Source organism: Bombina bombina, chromosome 3 (assembly GCF_027579735.1).
Source record: "Bombina bombina isolate aBomBom1 chromosome 3, aBomBom1.pri, whole genome shotgun sequence".
NCBI lineage: Eukaryota > Metazoa > Chordata > Amphibia > Anura > Bombinatoridae > Bombina > Bombina bombina.
This window is the reverse complement of record NC_069501.1, coordinates 1,230,199,016-1,230,221,064: the sequence shown is the minus strand read 5'-3', so window position 1 is coordinate 1,230,221,064 and position 22,049 is coordinate 1,230,199,016. Positions and strand designations below refer to the sequence as shown.

The window sequence follows — 22,049 nt, the reverse complement described above, 5'->3', positions numbered from 1 at the left end:
GAACCGAAGAGGACATCCGGAGCGGCAGAAGTGATCATCCAAGGGGCGCTGAAGAAATCTTCCATCCGGTGAAGTGATCCTCCAAGCGGCGCTGAAGAAATCTTCCATCCGGGCGATGTCATCTTCCAAGAGGCGCTGAAGAAGTCTTCTATCCGGGCGAGGTCATCTTTCAAGCCGGGTCTTGAATCTTCATCCCGCCGACGCGGAACATCCTTCTTTCCCGATGGACTACCGACGAATGAAGGCTCCTTTAAGGGACGTCATCCAACCCGGATAGAAGACTTCTTCAGCGCCTCTTGGAAGATGACATCGCCCGGATGGAAGATTTCTTCAGCGCCGCTTGGAGGATCACTTCATCGGATGGAATATTTCTTCAGCGCCCCTTGGATGATCACTTCCGCCGCTCCGGATGTCCTCTTCGGTTCCATTGCTGCTCGGTTGAGTGAAGACGACTCAAGGTAGGATGATCTTCAGGGGATTAGTGTTAGGTTATTTTAAGGGGGGTTTGGGTTAGATTAGGGGTATGTGGGTGGTGGGTTTTAATGTTGGGGGGGGGTTGTATTTTTCTTTTTACAGGCAAAAGAGCTGAATTCTTTGGGGCATGCCCCCACAAAAGGCCCTTTTAAGGGCTGGTAAGGTAAAAGTGCTTTGAACTTTTTTAATGTAGAATAGGGTAGGGCATTTTTTTATTTTGGGGGGGTTTGTTATTTTATTAGGGGGCTTAGATTAGGTGGAAGTAGCTTAAAATTGTTGTAATATTTTTTTAAATGTTTGTAACTTATTTTTTTTATTTTTTGTACTTTAGTTAGTTTATGTAATTGTATTTAATTGTAGTTATTTGTAGTTAATTTATTTAATTAATGTAATGATAGTGTAGTGTTAGGTTTAATTGTAACTTAGGTTAGGATTTATTTTACAGGTAATTTTGTATTTCTTTTAGCTAGGTAGTTATTAAATAGTTAATAACTATTTAATAACTATTCTAACTAGCTAAAATAAATACAAAGTTACCTGTAAAATAAATATAAATCCCAAGATAGCTACAATGTAATTATTAATTATATTGTAGCTATCTTAGGGTTTATTTTACAGGTAAGTATTTAGTTTTAAATAGGAATAATTTATTAAAGTATAGTGTAGTGTTAGGTGTAATTGTAACTTAGGTTAGTTTTTAGTTTACAGGTACATTTCTCTTTATTTTAGCTAGGTAAGCTATTAAATAGTTAATAACTATTTAATAGCTATTGTACCTAGTTAAAATAAATTGAAAGGTACCTGTAAAATAAAAATAAATCCTAAAATAGCTAGAATATAATTATTATTTATATTGTAGCTATATTAGGGTTTATTTTATAGGTAAGTATTTAGTTTTAAATAGGATTAACTTAGTTAATAATAGAAATATTATTTAGATTTATTTAATTAATATTTAAGTTAGGGGGGTGTTAGGGTTAGTGTTAGACTTAGGGGTTAATAATTTTATTACAGTGGCGGCGGTGTAGTGGGGGGCAGGATAGGGGTTAATAAATTTAATATAGGTGGCGACGGTGTAGGGGGGCAGGATAGGGGTTAATAAATTTAATATAGGTTGCGGCGGGTTCAGGGAGCGGCGGTTTAGGGGTTAAACTATTTATTTATTTGCGGCGAGGTGCGGGATCAGCAGGATAGGTGTTAATAACTTTATTATAGAGGGCGACGGTATAGGGGGGGCAGGATAGGGGTTACTAGGTATAATGTAGGTGGCGGCGGTGTCCGGGAGCGGCGGTTTAGGGGTTAATACATTTATAAGACTTGCGGCGGGGTCTAGGAGCGGCGGTTTAGGGGTTAGTAACTTTATTTAGTTGCGGGGGACTCCGGGGGCGCCGGTATAGGGGGTAGAACAGTGTAGTTTAGCGTGAGTGCTTAGTGACAGGCTAGCAAGAAAGCTGTCAAACAGCCGAAGAGCAGCGAGATCGGATGAGTGATAACTCTCACAGTCCGCTGCTCATCGCCCCGTACTTGGTGCGCGGCTTTTTGACAGCTTTACTTGATAACTTAGGCGAATTTTTTCAGTTCCGCGGCGGCGATGTGAGGCGAGCTTAGGCGGGCGTATTGGGCCGGTGAAGGCAGGAAAGTTGACACGTTGATAACTACCCCCCAATGTGAACAATAAACATAAACAGTTGTGTCTCTGTTATTTATATGGAACCGTGTAATTCCTGTACCTACATAACGTAATTGTCTGTATTTTGTGTAAGCGGGGCTTGTGTTTCTGGTATGCTCTTCTCTGAATGTCTCTTATTGGTTTTCTGTTGGTGTAAAGTGGTCTAGTGGGGTTGAGTGCACTAATTATGTTCTAAATATTATGGGGAGTGTTGTTCCCAAGTGATATGTACTCCGATAAAGGATTCCCTGTTTTGTAGGAGCTGTATTCTTCAAGCTCGATTAGGTTTGTTACTTTGTGTCTACACGTCTCTTGATTTGGTACTCCTTCTGATTTCCAGTTTTTAGGTATGAAGACTTTTGCACTATTTGGCATTATTTTTAAAAGAGGTGTATGGTGTTTGTAAGGGAGTTTGGTGGGTTTTTTGATTAGCCATATTGCGAGATCTAGGGGGAGTGTCGTCTGGAGGGTATCTCTTGTGATCTTTTTTATCAGATTTTTCATCAGGATAAGGCAGTTTTTCAGACTACTTTTGACTTTATGCCTAAAGTTGTTTTTTCAGAGATTAGCAGAGAGATTGTTGTTCCTTCTTTGTGTCCTAATCCCAGGAATGCGTCAGAGAGATTTTTGCATACTTTGGACATTGTTAGGTCATTGAGATAATACATTGATGCTACTTTAGATAGACTTCTTGTTTGCTCATTCACTTTTCTCAGGAACTCCAGCTCTCGACTGTAACTTTTCAGCCGAGGCTGCTGGAGCTTGCTGCATGCGCCAGCGTATAAATACGTTATGCGGTATGATGAGCTTTGTACCGCATGATGTATAAATAAAACCTAAAATTCACGATTAGGACAGAACATGATTTTAAACAACTTTCCAATTTACTTCTATTATCTAATTTGCTTCAGATTCCTGCTATCATTAGTTGTAAAGCACACCTCGGTGGGCTCAGGCTTTTTTGAAGGAGCAGCAATGCATTACTGGCAGCTAGCTGCTGATTGGTGGCTGCACATACAGGGAGTGCAGAATTATTAGGCAAATGAGTATTTTGACCACATCATCCTCTTTATGCATGTTGTCTTACTCCAAGCTGTATAGGCTCGAAAGCCTACTACCAATTAAGCATATTAGGTGATGTGCATCTCTGTAATGAGAAGGGGCGTGGTCTAATGACATCAACACCCTATATCAGGTGTGCATAATTATTAGGCAACTTCCTTTCCTTTGGCAAAATGGGTCAAAAGAAGGACTTGACAGGCTCAGAAAAGTCAAAAATAGTGAGATATCTTGCAGAGGGATGCAGCACTCTTAAAATTGCAAAGCTTCTGAAGCGTGATCATCGAACAATCAAGCGTTTCATTCAAAATAGTCAACAGGGTCGCAAGAAGTGTGTGGAAAAACCAAGGCGCAAAATAACTGCCCATGAACTGAGAAAAGTCAAGCGTGCAGCTGCCAAGATGCCACTTGCCATCAGTTTGGCCATATTTCAGAGCTGCAACATCACTGGAGTGCCCAAAAGCACAAGGTGTGCAATACTCAGAGACATGGCCAAGGTAAGAAAGGCTGAAAGACGACCACCACTGAACAAGACACACAAGCTGAAACATAAAGACTGGGCCAAGAAATATCTCAAGACTGATTTTTCTAAGGTTTTATGGACTGATGAAATGAGAGTGAGTCTTGATGGGCCAGATGGATGGGCCCGTGGCTGGATTGGTAAAGGGCAGAGAGCTCCAGTCCGACTCAGACGCCAGCAAGGTGGAGGTGGAGTACTGGTTTGGGCTGGTATCATCAAAGATGAGCTTGTGGGGCCTTTTCGGGTTGAGGATGGAGTCAAGCTCAACTCCCAGTCCTACTGCCAGTTTCTGGAAGACACCTTCTTCAAGCAGTGGTACAGGAAGAAGGCTGCATCCTTCAAGAAAAACATGATTTTCATGCAGGACAATGCTCCATCACACGCGTCCAAGTACTCCACAGCGTGGCTGGCAAGAAAGGGTATAAAAGAAGAAAATCTAATGACATGGCCTCCTTGTTCACCTGATCTGAACCCCATTGAGAACCTGTGGTCCATCATCAAATGTGAGATTTACAAGGAGGGAAAACAGTACACCTCTCTGAACAGTGTCTGGGAGGCTGTGGTTGCTGCTGCACGCAATGTTGATGGTGAACAGATCAAAACACTGACAGAATCCATGGATGGCAGGCTTTTGAGTGTCCTTGCAAAGAAAGGTGGCTATATTGGTCACTGATTTGTTTTTGTTTTGTTTTTGAATGTCAGAAATGTATATTTGTGAATGTTGAGATGTTATATTGGTTTCACTGGTAAAAATAAATAATTGAAATGGGTATATATTTGTTTTTTGTTAAGTTGCCTAATAATTATGCACAGTAATAGTCACCTGCACACACAGATATCCCCCTAAAATAGCTATAACTAAAAACAAACTAAAAACTACTTCCAAAACTATTCAGCTTTGATATTAATGAGTTTTTTGGGTTCATTGAGAACATGGTTGTTGTTCAATAATAAAATTAATCCTCAAAAATACAACTTGCCTAATAATTCTGCACTCCCTGTATATACCTCTTGTTATTGGTTCATCAGATGTGCCCAGCAAGCTCCTAGTATTGCATCGCTTCTCCTTTAACAAGAGAATTATGTTTAGTTATAGAAGTCAAATAGAAAGTTGTTAAAATTGCATGCTCTTTCTGAATCATAAAAGACGAATTTTGGGTTTCATGTCCCTTTTCAAGTACCTTTTAAATGCAGAATATGCTCTTCTTATGTGCTGCCTGGATCTTGTGGTTCCAGCTGGTATAAATATAGAACTAAACATAAAGCTTGCCCTGGGTATCATCGGGGTCATTAATGGGTTAAATAATGTCTGATACATTTATAATGTTATCCCAGATGGAATTAGTTTGATTTGAAATTCTGACATTGCCTTTTATATCTGTCCATTTCCTTGTGTAAATTTTCTTCCTTCACTGAGATGCGATAAACACACATGCCACAACCTTGCCATTTATCTTATTGTTTGCCGGCTTTGGACATCTTGGAGATAGATGGTTTTTCAGTCCCTCTGAGCCTCGCTTCAGTGCTTTTGACAGGCTTTCCCTCGTTTCGCCTTTTGCGAACGTCAGCAATGTCAAGGTGAATATTTTATTCTTATTTTTTGTGTGCAGAGACCATGTTTTTCAATATTAGATATGTTTTTTTCTCTCTCATTCAGAACACGCAGGCACAGACAGTACATTTCTCAGTGTGAGAACTGCTTACATTGTTATAGCCTGAAAATAAAATTCACAGATCCTATGTTTTATTTAATTTTCTTTTCTTTTTTTAAAGATCTGTCTTTCAAGTGATCACTCAAACCTGGTAAAGTTCTAGAACACAAAGATAAATATGCTGCTGTACATAATATGTGAATAAAACGGCAGTGTACATTTTTTTTGATCTGCTTGTAAATATCCTGCGGTTTGTATAAACCATTTATATTGCTATCAATATGTTTGGCATTCTGATGGGGTTTATCCCTGTAAAAACCTGCTTTTTTTTTTATAAAGTGTAGCATATTTTTAAAAGTAAATTTTAAGATCAGAAGAGTAAATTTGCATAATAATGATAATATTAATAATAATTATAACAGTAGTGTCGTCCACAGAAAATGTTACCATCCGGGTGACATTATGAAGTAGCTGGTGGGGGCTGATCAATAGTTTTTTATTTTTTATGTTATATATTAATATTATATTATTTTCTGTTATTTATCAGTTTTACTTAAAGGGATATGAAACCCACATTTTTTTCTTTCTTGATTCAGATAGAGCATGCAATTTTAAGCAACTTTCTAATTTACTCCTATTATCAAATTTTCTTTGTTTTCTTGATATTTTTATTTGAAAAGGCAGAACCACTTTTGCTTTTTCAAATAAAGATACCAAGAGAACAAATAAAAATTGCTAATAGGAGTAAATTAGAAAGTTGCTCAAAATTGCTGCTCTATTTGAATCATGTAAGAAAAAATGTGGGTTTCCTATCCCTTTAAGGCTATACAAAGCAAAAAATAATTGCATAATTTAACATAAATTGGTTTAATGATGATTTATTTGTACAACAAACATTGAAAAAAATTATATTAGCTATAATTTATTTATACCATTTGTATTTTAATTATAGTATTTTGTATTTTTTTACAGCGCTATAGATAGTGTTCCCAAATTCTAAAATACCAGTAATGTCCTGTAAATGTAGGTCTCCCCTGGTTTCAGTCCCAAGACTCAAATCACAAATGAAGGGAGAAGAGTAGACAAAAGGAATATCCTTCACTCTCAGCCTAATCCATACCCCCCAACTGTCCCGATTTTCGCGGGACAGTCCCGATTTTAGGGGTCTGTCCCTCTGTCCCGAGTTGCTAGCCATATGTCCCGATTTGCCCCAGGCATTTAAAAAAAAATAAAAAAAAAAAAAAAATTATTTTTTGTTTTTAAATTCTGTTGGGCCCATACTCAGAAGCAGCTGACTTTGCTCTGACAGGGTTAAATACCTGTTATATTCCCTGTGGAAAAGGAATGGTGTGTGGGTTAAGCAGGAGTAAGAAGGCTGTATACACTCTGACCACTGGTAATGGTGACCTCTCTAACCTACCTCTGGTAATGATGATATCTAACCCCTGGTGATAATACTAGCATGCCTTCAGTTTTATACAATGAGCAGTGGCAGCCGCAGACTGCCAGCTAATGTGCTTGCCAACCCCAGGACCCCATACAATGAATTACAGATACCCATATATGATGTAGTGTGTGTGTCTATCTTTATCCATAACTGTGTGTGTGTGTGTATCTGTATGTATAAGTTTATGCTATGTAGTGTGTGTGTCTGTATGTATAAATTTATGCTATGTAGTGTGTGTGTGTGTCTGTATGTATAAGTTTATGCTATGTAGTGTGTGTCTGCATGTATAAATGTAAGCTATGTAGTGTGTGTATGTGTATCTGCATGTATAAGTGTATGCTATGTAGTGTGTGTGTGTGTGTGCATGTATAAGTGTATACTATGTAGTGTATGTATGTGTATCTGCATGTATAAGTGTTTTCTATGTAGTGTGTGTGTGTCTGCATGTATAAGTGTATACTATGTAGTGTCTGTGTATCTGCATGTATAAGTGTATGCTGCATGTATAAGTGTATGCTATGTAGTGTGTGCGTATCTGCATGTATAAGTGTATGCTATGTAGTGTGTGTGTATCTGCATGTATAAGTGTATGCTATGTAGTGTGTATGTATCTGCATGTGTAAGTGTATGCTATGTAGTGTGTGTGTGTATCTGCATGTATAAGTGTATGCTATGTAGCGTGCTACTGTGCATTTTTGCTGACTTTAAAGGCCAGAATCTAGAATATTAATGGGGAATGCAGAGAGTAGTTTTAAAGAATTTATTAATAAATGTGCAATTAAGATAAAAATATTTAGCAATGTCTTTGCAAAGGCTACTTAAATACAGAGCTCACATAGCTATACCAGTGGTTTGAGCTTGTGTTTGATTTGCTGCCTAAGTGTATTAAAATATATGACTTTATTTAGAATTTTATTTTTATTACTTTTCAATTTTTTTGCCGGGGGGGGGGTGTCCCTCTTTTTAATTTTGAAATGTTGGGAGGTATGCTAATCTCAGGAGAAAAGAAGCAATCCACTTGAACAAGCGAGATCCTCCAGGAGGAAATCTAGAACAGAAGAGTGAAGGGCGCACAGCAAAAAAGTCCTTTCTGGTGTAGTATGTCAGATAACTTTATAAAGAGTTCAATACATTGTAGCCAAATGAACACTCACGTGTGTTAACCACAACTCCCATGAGGTATGGATAAGACACTGTGTGGCATATAGCCACTGTAGATAGCAACTTTGTTTCCCTCAGTCACCAAATTGTTGTTTCCTTTCAGGTGTAGTCCTCACCTCCCCAACATACTACACCAGAATGGACTTTTTTGCTATGCGCCCTTCCCTCTTCTGATATATATATACATACACAGAAAGAGAGAGAATATAATATAAACTTTACAGTTTACATTTTTCAGATTTTAGAAATTTTGGTAAGTAAAATCAAATTGACCAGATGGTGTGCCCAGTAAACAGGTCCTCGGGAGAGCACTGATTATAGAGGTTTTTTCGCCACATAAGGTGGTTTAAAGGACTTAGTGAATAGACTACGGAATTTGTGGCACTATACAAATAAATGATAATAATAATCACATATCCTTGTCATTGTATACCCTTATCTCTGTACTCATACATGTGCTTATAAACCCCAAGGCAGATCATGCTGTGATCGGAGATGTCATTGCAGAAATTGCAGCATGTCTGCAGAAAGAATGGGAAACATACAGGAACTATTAGCGCTTTCACTATGCTGCACTGCGCCATATTAGACAGTTCTCTTCAAACAGCGCTGTGCTCTGGCTGCACTGTGTACGTTTTCGTTAACACAGTGCAGTCAGAGTATTGACTGGCTCTCACAGATTTTTTTCAACCCCGCCCTCTAGCCTTTTCCAGTCTGCAAAGCTATGACTTCTGAATGTAAGATGTTCTTGAGTAATGCACCTTATTATTACAAAATTTCTACCTTGTGATGTTAGACCAAGAGAAAAGGAAACAAATTTATTTGACATTTTGGAAAAACTCAACAAAATATTTGTATTTGTTTTTGACTGCAGCTAATTTGCAATGCAATTTTCAACTGCTGCACTTTATTATAAAAACTTGAAAATCTGCTTTACTCTCCAGTTAATTAACACATTAATTTTCACCAAAACAAATCTCATTGTAGAAAGTAAAGAAAAGTTCTGCCTCTGGGCTTATAAATTGTAATAATAATAATAGGCCACTAACTGGTATTTGGTAGCTGATAGTTATTACATAACAGTGTGGTTATAGATGTCAAGGTATTTGAAATATTATTAAATAATATATAGAGGTATATTTGTCTTTATTTAATAGATCTGTGGATATGAACATGGTCTGTAGGACAAAGGATTAGATCTCCCCCACTCCAATTGCACAGGAGACATTCTTGGCTGAAAGGAGAACAAAGGATTATCTCTGGGAGATATCACACACTCAATATGTTAAATTATGCAATTGTATAATTTAGCAAGGAACTAAAATATAACATAGTTTCAGGATACAGGCAAATATATGGAGACGAAATGTCTGAATTACCCTTTTGGAACTGATCAAAATCATGGAGAGACAGCTTTTATGCACATGGTGTTAATTTTTAAATACACATCTGCACTGCTGGCTAAACAGGAAATATGCTGTTTTAAAGACTCTTACAACTCCTCATGGATTGACCCCATGTGGAGCAATAAAGGCCTTGGAAAACACAGACAAATGCTAAGGTGTGACTCTGGAAGTTCACGTAAGCAGACAGCAAATAAACATTTTTTTTTCTCTCTCTGTTTAAATACATGCCCCAGAATGTATTAAATATAGAAATTTGGGAAATTGTCTAAATTCTATATTATTATTACATGGGTATTTGCTAAGCTTGGGAGGTAACTGTTTTAGTCAGTCAAAAATGTGTAATAACCTCTGTTTTTGCTTATATTTTTCAGACAGATAAATTCAGATATACATAGAAATGATATATATGTTTTGAAAACACAAAAGATCTTACTTAGCCTCTGTGTTTTTAAGAATATAAATAAATACTTATGGACCATACACATACTAATGATTGGATCATCTCTAATAATTATTTCTATTTTTATTGCAGACAACCATTGGTCATGAGCATCAATCTTAGAAAGAGACGGAATGCCGCATGAAATGAATTAAGTCATATCATATAAACATACAAATAAATGTTTATAAAGTGTCACATACATCTTTTAAAATATAGTGAGATGAAAATATGGAAGTTACTTTGATGTGATATGACTATGAGATATATATTTGATGTGATATAACTATGAAATATAAGTTATTTTAATATAATGTTAGATATGTGATGTTTCATATCAAAATGATCAGAAAATTCATTAAGATATAACTTATCCAAAACAAATATTATGAATAGTTGTCGCAGTAAATTATGATAAAAATTAATAACCATTTCATAGAAATACTGACTTAAGCTGTTTCAAATGTTGCTGTGTCTGTTTGTGCTGCCACCTGGTGTTATGTTGCGAGAACTACAGCCAGAAGGTTCTCTCTGGCTGTTAAAAATGAAATTTCCAAGGGCCAATCCGATTTAGACTTCCCAGATAACCAATGGGAAGGTCAGCTCCCGCAGGGCCACCCACAATTTACCAGTGATGGGAAAACCAAATAAAAAGTGAATGCAATGGAGAGAAACAGGGATTTTCTGCTGAAGCTAAAACTTGTAACTGGTTCCCGCTGGTGTGAGATACCACTTTACTTGAGCAAAGCGAATCTACCCTTCTCATTGATTGCGATATACACTTATTGGTGATCTGAGGTAAAATAATTCCTACCAAGGAACATCGGATATCGACTGCTTTTTACTTTGGTAACGTATTCAAGGTTTTGTAAGATAAGTTATATGCATAGTTAATTTGTATTTAATAGATTTAAAGAAGCAGTGTGTTTTTCTCAAGTTAGCATTTCACAGCCTATATACATATATTGTTTAAATCTGCGTCTGATTGGCTAAGTAACTCATCTATACAAGTTCTGGTATTGTCAGTTAATTTTGTATTAGGATAAATTGCAATTAAATAGCAGAATATATATTATCCTATTGTTTTATAAACACTGTTTAGAATTGTATTGCTTGGATGTTAAAGGTTTTTAGTCCCATTGTGTTAAATAAATAAAAGGCTAAATTGTGAAGGTATATTTTTCTGGGTTTTGTAAGAAGGATAGCATATCTTAAGAGTTGGTTTAAACGCATATACATTTTGTTTCATTTCCTTTTATTGCAAATATACTTCAATATGTTTATGGATATTAACTAAATAAAAGAATTCAGATATTTATATTAATTGTATGGTCTAGTAGGTGCATGGTTGATAAGGGTTTCTACTTCTTTGTATTGTGTTTATAACCCTGCCATAAACTTATATATATTATTTGGATAGCACTACTAAGATTTTCATAAATATACTGACATAATAATTGGAGGCACTGCTGAGATTTAATAATATCCATCATAATTGATATAATATATTTGTAAGTAAATAGAAATTATTATAAAAGAGAAAAAAAAAAAAAAAAATTCATATTTCGATATTAATATTTTGAAGATATATTTTTTTTGAAAAGTTGAAATATTAATTTTCATATTTCGAGATTGACATTAATATCTTGAAATATTATTAAAGATTAATTTTGAAAAATTAATAAAAATATTAATTTTTCATATTTCAAAATTAGTCAAAAATATTAGTTTTTCATATTTTCAAAGTTAATCAAAAATATTAATTTTCTCATATTTTGGAATATTAATTTTTCATATTTCAAAATTAATAATATTTTTTTTTTGAAATATAAAAATTTTCCTTCTCTCTTTTTATTGGCAAAAATTGTATTAGCGTTTTAGTTTAACTAAGTACTAAACCAATATAATAATGTCTGTAGCCAGAAGTGACTCATTTAATTCTATACATAGCAATGAAATTGGTCCCATTACAATACCCATTACTAAAGGTCAGGTCCTTAAGAAAGATATCTTAAGTTAAGTTAAAGGGAAGTTAAATATTGCTGGTGAATTAAATGATTTTGTGGATATGCTTGAAACTAGGGCTAAAAATATTACCGTTAATAATAATATGTGGAATGAAGAGAATGAATTCTTCCAGGAATTATTAATGATTAATCAATGCAAAGATCCCAAAAAGCGAGAAAAACTAATACTAAAATCTTGGCCCCTTTTAATATGCATAATTGACGAAATGTCGTTTTGTGTCACAGACAAACGATTGCAAATACAGGAGCTAGAAAATAGTATTCGTTCCTCGCGCAGACGCGAAGAGGGTTTAAAAACAGCCAAAAATAAAATGGATGAATTTGCCCAAAACCTAGCCACCTTAGATAAGCACAATATGGACTTAATCGCACAGATACAAGATTTAAATAAACAGCTTGCGCAAAGCCAGAGAGAATTAAGCGATTTAAAAAGGTCATATCGCCATAATGAAAACCCCTATATTAGCAATGAGAATAATACAGATAATGCTAACTCCTTTAGCGAACGCGTCAGGGACGAGGTACGAAAATATATAGAACAACATAGACAAATGACCCCTAACGGGTCAGAAGTAGATTTCCCAAATAGACAATCCCCTCAGGATGTAAATCCAGAGGACAGCTGTAGCGCAGCTGATGCGGGGGAGGGAAACTCTAACAGAGAGTCCCAAAATAAGTCTGATAAAGTCTATGATTCCCATAAAATAATCACCTTCGTACAACGCGCAGTACCTATATTCTCCAATAAGGGAACAACATCTGTAATTGATCATTTACAGGCTTTTGAAAATGCGTTAGCTATAATGAATGTTACAAGTGAGAAATTGAAAATTGAATTTCTACCTTGGGTATTTGACAGTAAGCATCACAAATTCTTTGCCTCACTAAAGGATATGAATATTCATTCCTGGAATGGGGTAAAACGACAATGCAGAAAAGAATTCGGGCAATATCGCACTAAAACTGCCGCGAAGATAGCGGTATATGGTTTAAAGTGTCGTGCGAATCAGAGTCCAATCGAATTCCTTTCTGTATTGAAAAATGCGTACAGTATGGCTGAAGATAATCCCAGATTTGATGGCTCAGAATTTGTAAATTTATTTTTTGAAGCACTGCCTACACCCATCAAAATTAACTTAGCTAGAGATTTTGATGAGAACTGCTCATTGGAATGGCTGATCAAAGAGAGTACAAAATTATACTCTATTCAGCAGTCCAGTGAGCAGGGGGTTAAAAAGGAGTCAAAACCCAAAATTGTGGCAGAAACTAGGGTGTCACCTAGCCCCCTCAATTTGGAGTCTAACAAGAGGACTTATGCAGAGGTGGCCAGTCAAAACAGGCCATCTCCACAGAGGTTTAATTATGCCCCTCCCCCTACACAGGTTGAGGCGCAGGGAGACTATAACCAAAGTGGGGGACATAATCAGGTGAATAATTACTCACAAAGAGAATACTCACCAAATAATTGGTATCCGCGCAAGGGTAGATACAATAGACGGCGAAGATATTCTCAGGGTAACCAGACACCCCAGGTATATAATGCTCCCCAAAGTACTAACGCTGAACAAGCTGAACCCCAGGGGCAACCACGCCAGAATAGAAATAGTGGCCCTGATTCTGAGGGAACGCAATGGTCCAGGAATCAGTACAATGGGGCACCAAGAGATAGGCCCAGGGGTAGAGGTAACTTGTACAATCAGGTAGATATGCTGTTTACCCAAATAAATCGGTTGAGCGAACAAATCGCTAATATGAGTCAAAAATCTACGGCTCAGCAACCGAACAATACTTTTTTAGGGGTACAGCCAGTGGTCAGCAGTGGACCACAGGCACAGTCATAAATACTGCAGTATCACCTGAAGGGGAGGGTAGAGATATACAAACTGTAATAATAAATATCAATGATACTAATCATGTTATCTCCCCACAGACCGGAAACGGACGATTTGGCCGTGATGACAAGCAACCTCATCCGGGAAAAGTTAACAAATTTCTTCCCTTGCAGCTCTCTCCTAACCTTATCTCCACAGATGCAGTACAAAAGAATCCAACCAACCCTGTCATAGAGGAAACAGGTAGGTATGAAGGTTCCTCTGCATCGAATGACACAGCGAATTCAGGTAAAACGTGGCGAAGCCCACAGATGTACAAGAATGCAAATTTTATGTGTGACATGATAGAAACTGCAGGAAGATATTATGTACTAGTTGAGCTGCAAGATTCAGTCTCCAACCCTATCAGGGGATTAATTGACACTGGGTCACAGGCAACTATCTTATCCCACAGGTACTACACACAGCTAAATGAGCTAACACCCCACAAACCCAAAATAAGAGAATTTGACGGTTCTCTAATAGGTGTTGGGGGGGACTCCCTAAAAGTCTACGGTACTGCCTGGTTAAAATTTAAATTGGGGAACAGGGTCATAAGACACCCTGTCATTATAGTGGATCTGCCAACTGATCGTTTAATTATTGGTAGTGATCTCCTGAAACGATTAAGCACCATAATTGATTGCATAAATAATGTAATTTGGTCGCAAGTTAAACGGCCTATCAATTATGAAAAATCTGGTACATCTCGCACCCGACACAGCTGTCACGTGGTGGAAGAGAAACCAGATGCTGTGGAGATTCATTTCAGGAATAACTCTACACCTGAAATCACTATTCTGCAAATAGATGATCAGACTCCTTTTAGTGGCTCTGATGGTAATACTTTTAAAATATCGCCTGGAAAGATAGCGAATATTTCCCTAGATAGCGATGTATTAACCATATCACTCCACAAGGGGGATTATAAAATCCCTAAGGGGGGAGGCCACACTCAATACCTCACAGGGATTGAGAGAGTTAAAGAGGATCTATTTATCCCTATACAAGTGCATGACCTTGGTAAAACCGAGTATGCTAAAATAAACTTAAAACAGGAAGCTAGCTATATAAGCGAAGGTTTATTAACGCAAATAGCTGAACCTAAAGTGATTAAATATCTTTCTCCCCAAGACCACTGCGTCAACGGCCTGGATGACAGGTCTGAAAGCTATAACATCACAGCTAAGTGCTTATTATCTATCTCTATTGGTAATAAGTCAGTGAAGCACCTGTTTTTAGTTTTAAATACTCCCAATAATCAAATATACATTGGCAATGATATCTTACATAGATATGCCATACAAATAGATTTGATTAATTCTTGCCTCTGGAGCAGGTTAAAGGGGGACCCTGAAGTATTTCAGGATGAAAATGCAGCCCTGAAATCAAACCAGCAATTGCCATATGCTGTGAATATGCAGGTATCTAGCGATGTTATAATTCCTGCTGGGGCTGATAAATTTCTTTTACCCTTACAGGTAAAGAGAGGTCAGAAATTAAAAACTTCTGAAACACTGATTTGCCTCTCCCATAGAATACAAAATCTGGGTGTCACAGTGACTTACACTCCTATGGTGAATATTGGAACTGTTCCAATACATATTATTGTACATAACATGACCCCACAGGATATAACCTTATCCAAGGGAACTACCATAGGATATGCACTGGAATCAAGTTATTACACTTTTGGATTCCAGAATAATGTAATTGGGCTAATACCTGAAGGATACCTAACTGAAGAACAATTAATAGAACAATCCTTTGCATCCATGCCAGAGGGTCTATTTAATGTTCAATCTATTTATCCCTTCAGCTCAGAGGAAGGCATCTGTAAAATTGAAGAAGCCTCTCTAGTGTTTGATCAGCCAATCAAACAGCAAGATTACCCCAATACCCAGAATCATGGGAGCAATGTAAATTATAATCAAGGGGACCTCACCTCTAGATTGGAAGAAGCCTATGAAATAGGACAGCCTGAAATATTTCCAGGATTTCAGCAAATAGTCGAAGAGCAAATATCCTTAGCTAATGGCTGTTCCAGCGATGACGAACGCCAACAGCTGCGAGAACTCCTAATGGAATACAAGGATATTTTCGCTAAGGATTCTTATGACTGTGGTACTACAGACTTGCACATTGCAAGAATACAAACAGATCCTAATGCGCCACCTGTATTTGTCAAACAATACAGACTTCCCTTAGCCTCATATGATTCTCTTGCAGAGATCATAAGGAATTTGGAAGAAAGAGGTATTATCAGACAGGTGCACAGCTCTTATAATAATCCTATTCTAGGTGTCCTTAAGCCCAATGGACAATGGCGTTTGTGTGCTGACTTAAGACAGCTAAACAAACGAGTATACATGTCTGGCTGGCCTGTACCATACATTGACCAGTGCCTAGCACAAATGCAGGGATCCAAAATATTCACTGCCATTGATTGTGCACAGGGATATTGGACCATAAAGGTACATGAAGAGGACCAATATAAGCTGGCATTCTCTTTCCAAAAGGTCCAATATGCATTCCAGAGACTTCCATTTGGATACATAAATTCTGGACATGAATTTGCTGTATTCATGCATAAGGCTATGCCTGACGCACTGGAAAGGGGGACCTTATCTTATGTTGATGATGTTTTAATCAAAAGCACAGACTTTGAAAAACACATCACAGAACTTAAACACGTCCTCAGCCAACTTAAAAGGGCAGGTGTCAAATTATCCCTGCAAAAAGCTCAATGGTGCCGCACTCGTGTAAACTTCTTGGGACATGAAGTTACCTCTGAAGGATTAAATCCCCAAAAGAAAAAGGTGGAAGCTATAGTGAATTCTAAAAACCCAACTAACTTAAAGGAATTGAGATCATTCCTGGGTATGACAAATTATTCTCGCAAATTCATTGATAATTATGCGGAATTAGCTAAACCACTACTACTTCTTCTAAAGAAAGATGTGAAATGGCACTGGAGTGAGTCTCAAGAGACAGCCATCAGAGAGCTGAAGAGAAAACTCACTCAAGCACCTTGCTTAGCGTACCCTGAAGGTGGTAAACCTTTCTTCTTAGAAACAGGGTACACAGATGTAAGCATGAGTGCTGTGTTATACCAAAAGCAGGATAATTTGAACAAAGCCATTGCTTATGCGAGCAAAAATCTATCCCCAGTAGAAATAAAGTTTAACGATTGCGAAAAAGCCCTCTTATCTACTGTATGGGCTCTACAAAATTTCCGCAGCTATATACAGGGCGAGAAAATTATTGTAGAAACGGCCCACCAGCCTTTGCTATATTTGCAAAGTGAGAGAATAAGAGATGGGAATCTGTCTAATAGCCGCATAACAGCGTGGACTCTTTCCTTACAAGGCTGGCCCTTAGAAATTCGCTACAAACAGAATAAAAAGAATCCAGTCGCACAAGGGCTTGCTGAGCTCCACGACTGTACTGCTAGAGATCCTGGGGAAGAATTATCAGAAGATGATTTTCTGGAGGAACAATTGCTTTCACGATATAAAATATACAATGAGGACCATTGTCAAACATTACCTTGGGTGTATGTTGATGGTTGTTCTTACCACGCCACTATTGATAGTGAGCGCAGATTAGTCGCTGGCATTGGTATAACTTGGACAAATGGATTCCCAAATATATCTATAGGTTTCAACATTGGACCAAGATCCAGTCAAGTTGCTGAACTAACTGCTGTTTTCAAAACCATTGGAATGGCTATTGAACATGGTATTCATGAATTTGTGATCATAACTGACTCAAATTATGTGCGTGACAGTTTTGTTGAATACCTGCCAACTTGGAAAAGAAATGGCATGCAGAAAAGCAATAACAAACCAGTCAAGCATGGCAAATTGTTCTGCGAGATTGATAATCTGGTAGTATCCAATGATTTAACCATACACTGGAAAAAGACCAAGGGTCATTCCAGAATTCTAGGTCCGGATAAGGAAGGCAATGACCTTGCGGATTCATTAGCCAAACAAGGAGCCATAACTGGAGAACTCCTTAATATTGACCACTTAATGGGTGCAATTCAGGTAGAAGCCATTACCAGAAACCAGGCAAAACAACAGAGTGAGCCTAATTTGGTACAATGGAGTCAGGATTCTCCTAGTGAGGACCTGATCACTAGTCAAAAAGAAGACCACATTGTAGGCATCTTCTATAAACACATAGAAGATCCTGAAAGCAACCCCATCTCAAAAGATGATTGCATTGGCAAAGAAGATCTTAGAATCTTAATGAAATCTAGATCACAATTCAAGTTACAGGATGGTTTGTTAATTAGAACCTCCAAAACTGGCATCCAGCAGTGGGTAGTACCCACCAAGTTCAGAGGTCTAATGCTTCAACATGCCCATGATGCTCCCACATCTGGTCATCGGGGTGCCAAACTCACGTATGAAATATTGCGTGATTATGCTTTTTGGCCACACATGTTGAAAGATGTTCAAACCTACTGTCAAGGGTGTTTAAACTGTCCACAGTTCCAACCCACTGCACCAACGCATAGAGCGCCATTGCAGAAAAGGGGGATGGTAATGCCATGGTCAGATATACAAATTGATTTTATTGGCCCAGTAACAAGATCATCAAGAGGTAACAAATACATGTTAACCGTGACATGCCTGTTCACTAAATGGGTAGAATGCATTAGTGCACCTAACAATAGTGCTGAAACATGTGCAGCATTGCTCATCAACCATGTGTTTTCAAGATTTGGTTTGCCCCAAAGAATCGAATCAGATCGGGGGACCCACTTCACTAGCGAAGTGATGACAAAAATGTGGAAAATACTAGGGGTTAAAAGAAAGCTCCATATTGCTTATAGAGCTGCCTCAAGTGGTGGTGTAGAGCGTTACAACCAGTCTATTGTTAAAATCCTCAAAAAGTTTGTGAGTGAAACAGGTAAAGACTGGGATGTAAAACTACCTCTAGTCTTAATGGCATTAAGAGCAACTCCAAGTAGTGCTACCAAGATGTCACCTTTTGAACTGATGACTGGTAGAAGAATGGTTCTACCTCAGCATCTGCTGTACCGTACATCAGACCAAAATTTGATAAACGCTGCCAATACACATCAATATGTGGAAAACCTAAGGAAACACCTGCAACATGCCTTTGCATTTGCTCAAAGGAATTTAGAAAGAGCCGCAACTGCCACTAAAACCTATTATGATCTCAAAACATCCAAAAAGGAATATGAAATAAATGATAAAGTTTATCTTTATAACTTTGGAAGAGATCAGGTTAGGGAGAAGAAATTTCTTCCCTCATGGAAAGGTCCTTTCGTCATTACTGACAAAATATCTCCAGTGGCCTATAAAATACGGATCCCCAAAAATGAAAGTTTCATAGATAAATGGGCCCATATCAATCAATTGCGAGCGTGTCATCCCAGATCCCAACTACAAGTCATAGAGGGAGAATGAAGTGTCATATCCCCAAATGAACTAAAGACATACTATAGTTTAAAGATGCCTAACTGATAAACATGAAGGTTCAAAATTGACAGACTATCTACATAGAAGACTGTCCATGATGTGTACGGTCAACATCCTCACCAAATACCACTAACTTTGATCCAATTCAAATACATGTGTCCTACATATTTTTGAATTGGAAAGGGGGATTTATGTCAAGGTATTTGAAATATTATTAAATAATATATAGAGGTATATTTGTCTTTATTTAATAGATCTGTGGATATGAACATGGTCTGTAGGACAAAGGATTAGATCTCCCCCACTCCAATTGCACAGGAGACATTCTTGGCTGAAAGGAGAACAAAGGATTATCTCTGGGAGATATCACACACTCAATATGTTAAATTATGCAATTGTATAATTTAGCAAGGAACTAAAATATAACATAGTTTCAGGATACAGGCAAATATATGGAGACGAAATGTCTGAATTACCCTTTTGGAACTGATCAAAATCATGGAGAGACAGCTTTTATGCACATGGTGTTAATTTTTAAATACACATCTGCACTGCTGGCTAAACAGGAAATATGCTGTTTTAAAGACTCTTACAACTCCTCATGGATTGACCCCATGTGGAGCAATAAAGGCCTTGGAAAACACAGACAAATGCTAAGGTGTGACTCTGGAAGTTCACGTAAGCAGACAGCAAATAAACATTTTTTTTTCTCTCTCTGTTTAAATACATGCCCCAGAATGTATTAAATATAGAAATTTGGGAAATTGTCTAAATTCTATATTATTATTACATGGGTATTTGCTAAGCTTGGGAGGTAACTGTTTTAGTCAGTCAAAAATGTGTAATAACCTCTGTTTTTGCTTATATTTTTCAGACAGATAAATTCAGATATACATAGAAATGATATATATGTTTTGAAAACACAAAAGATCTTACTTAGCCTCTGTGTTTTTAAGAATATAAATAAATACTTATGGACCATACACATACTAATGATTGGATCATCTCTAATAATTATTTCTATTTTTATTGCAGACAACCATTGGTCATGAGCATCAATCTTAGAAAGAGACGGAATGCCGCATGAAATGAATTAAGTCATATCATATAAACATACAAATAAATGTTTATAAAGTTTCACATACATCTTTTAAAATATAGTGAGATGAAAATATGGAAGTTACTTTGATGTGATATGACTATGAGATATATATTTGATGTGATATAACTATGAAATATAAGTTATTTTAATATAATGTTAGATATGTGATGTTTCATATCAAAATGATCAGAAAATTCATTAAGATATAACTTATCCAAAACAAATATTATGAATAGTTGTCGCAGTAAATTATGATAAAAATTAATAACCATTTCATAGAAATACTGACTTAAGCTGTTTCAAATGTTGCTGTGTCTGTTTGTGCTGCCACCTGGTGTTATGTTGCGAGAACTACAGCCAGAAGGTTCTCTCTGGCTGTTAAAAATGAAATTTCCAAGGGCCAATCCGATTTAGACTTCCCAGATAACCAATGGGAAGGTCAGCTCCCGCAGGGCCACCCACAATTTACCAGTGATGGGAAAACCAAATAAAAAGTGAATGCAATGGAGAGAAACAGGGATTTTCTGCTGAAGCTAAAACTTGTAACTGGTTCCCGCTGGTGTGAGATACCACTTTACTTGAGCAAAGCGAATCTACCCTTCTCATTGATTGCGATATACACTTATTGGTGATCTGAGGTAAAATAATTCCTACCAAGGAACATCGGATATCGACTGCTTTTTACTTTGGTAACGTATTCAAGGTTTTGTAAGATAAGTTATATGCATAGTTAATTTGTATTTAATAGATTTAAAGAAGCAGTGTGTTTTTCTCAAGTTAGCATTTCACAGCCTATATACATATATTGTTTAAATCTGCGTCTGATTGGCTAAGTAACTCATCTATACAAGTTCTGGTATTGTCAGTTAATTTTGTATTAGGATAAATTGCAATTAAATAGCAGAATATATATTATCCTATTGTTTTATAAACACTGTTTAGAATTGTATTGCTTGGATGTTAAAGGTTTTTAGTCCCATTGTGTTAAATAAATAAAAGGCTAAATTGTGAAGGTATATTTTTCTGGGTTTTGTAAGAAGGATAGCATATCTTAAGAGTTGGTTTAAACGCATATACATTTTGTTTCATTTCCTTTTATTGCAAATATACTTCAATATGTTTATGGATATTAACTAAATAAAAGAATTCAGATATTTATATTAATTGTATGGTCTAGTAGGTGCATGGTTGATAAGGGTTTCTACTTCTTTGTATTGTGTTTATAACCCTGCCATAAACTTATATATATTATTTGGATAGCACTACTAAGATTTTCATAAATATACTGACATAATGCTTGGAAAAATGAAAGACTGAGCAAGAGCTGCTGGGAATCAAACCCACAACCTAGAGGTTTAAACAGGTATTACACGTACTCCACTCAGCCATTTTCCAATGGGCATGATATAACATCATGCCCAATGGGCATGATATAACATCATGCCCATTTAAGCAGGTAGCAATAATAGGGTTGATCTGCTCCTTAAAAAAAACATCAGCATCAAAATTAAAAAGAGAAGATAGCTGCCATTGTGTTGTAACAATTAAATTCCCTTACATCAACATTTGATGTTGTTCAACAATTGTATTCAACCAACGGGACAGTCAACCATAGAATTGTTATTGTGTTAAAAGATAGATAATCCCTTTATTACTCATTCCCCAGTTTTGCATAACCAACACAGTTATATTAATGTACTTTTTACCTCTGTGATTACCTTGTATCTAGGAACCTTCTTCCAGCCCCCTGATCACATGACTGT

At 36.9% G+C, this 22,049-nt stretch overlaps 1 protein-coding gene across 4 annotated transcripts in view; it reads left to right on the top strand.

Annotated features, from left to right (window-relative positions):
- The window catches only part of GDPD5 (glycerophosphodiester phosphodiesterase domain containing 5), a 903,012-nt gene that overhangs the window by 487,956 nt on the left and 393,007 nt on the right, over positions 1–22,049 (top strand). For 2 of the 4 annotated variants that reach the window (XM_053708707.1, XM_053708708.1), the window contains exon 1: positions 19,815–19,862. The exons of the other annotated variants lie outside the window; for them this stretch is intronic. The gene's annotated coding sequence lies outside the window, so the exon portion shown is untranslated. Of the gene's footprint in view, positions 1–19,814; positions 19,863–22,049 lie in introns of those variants that run through there. 4 annotated transcript variants of the gene reach the window in all.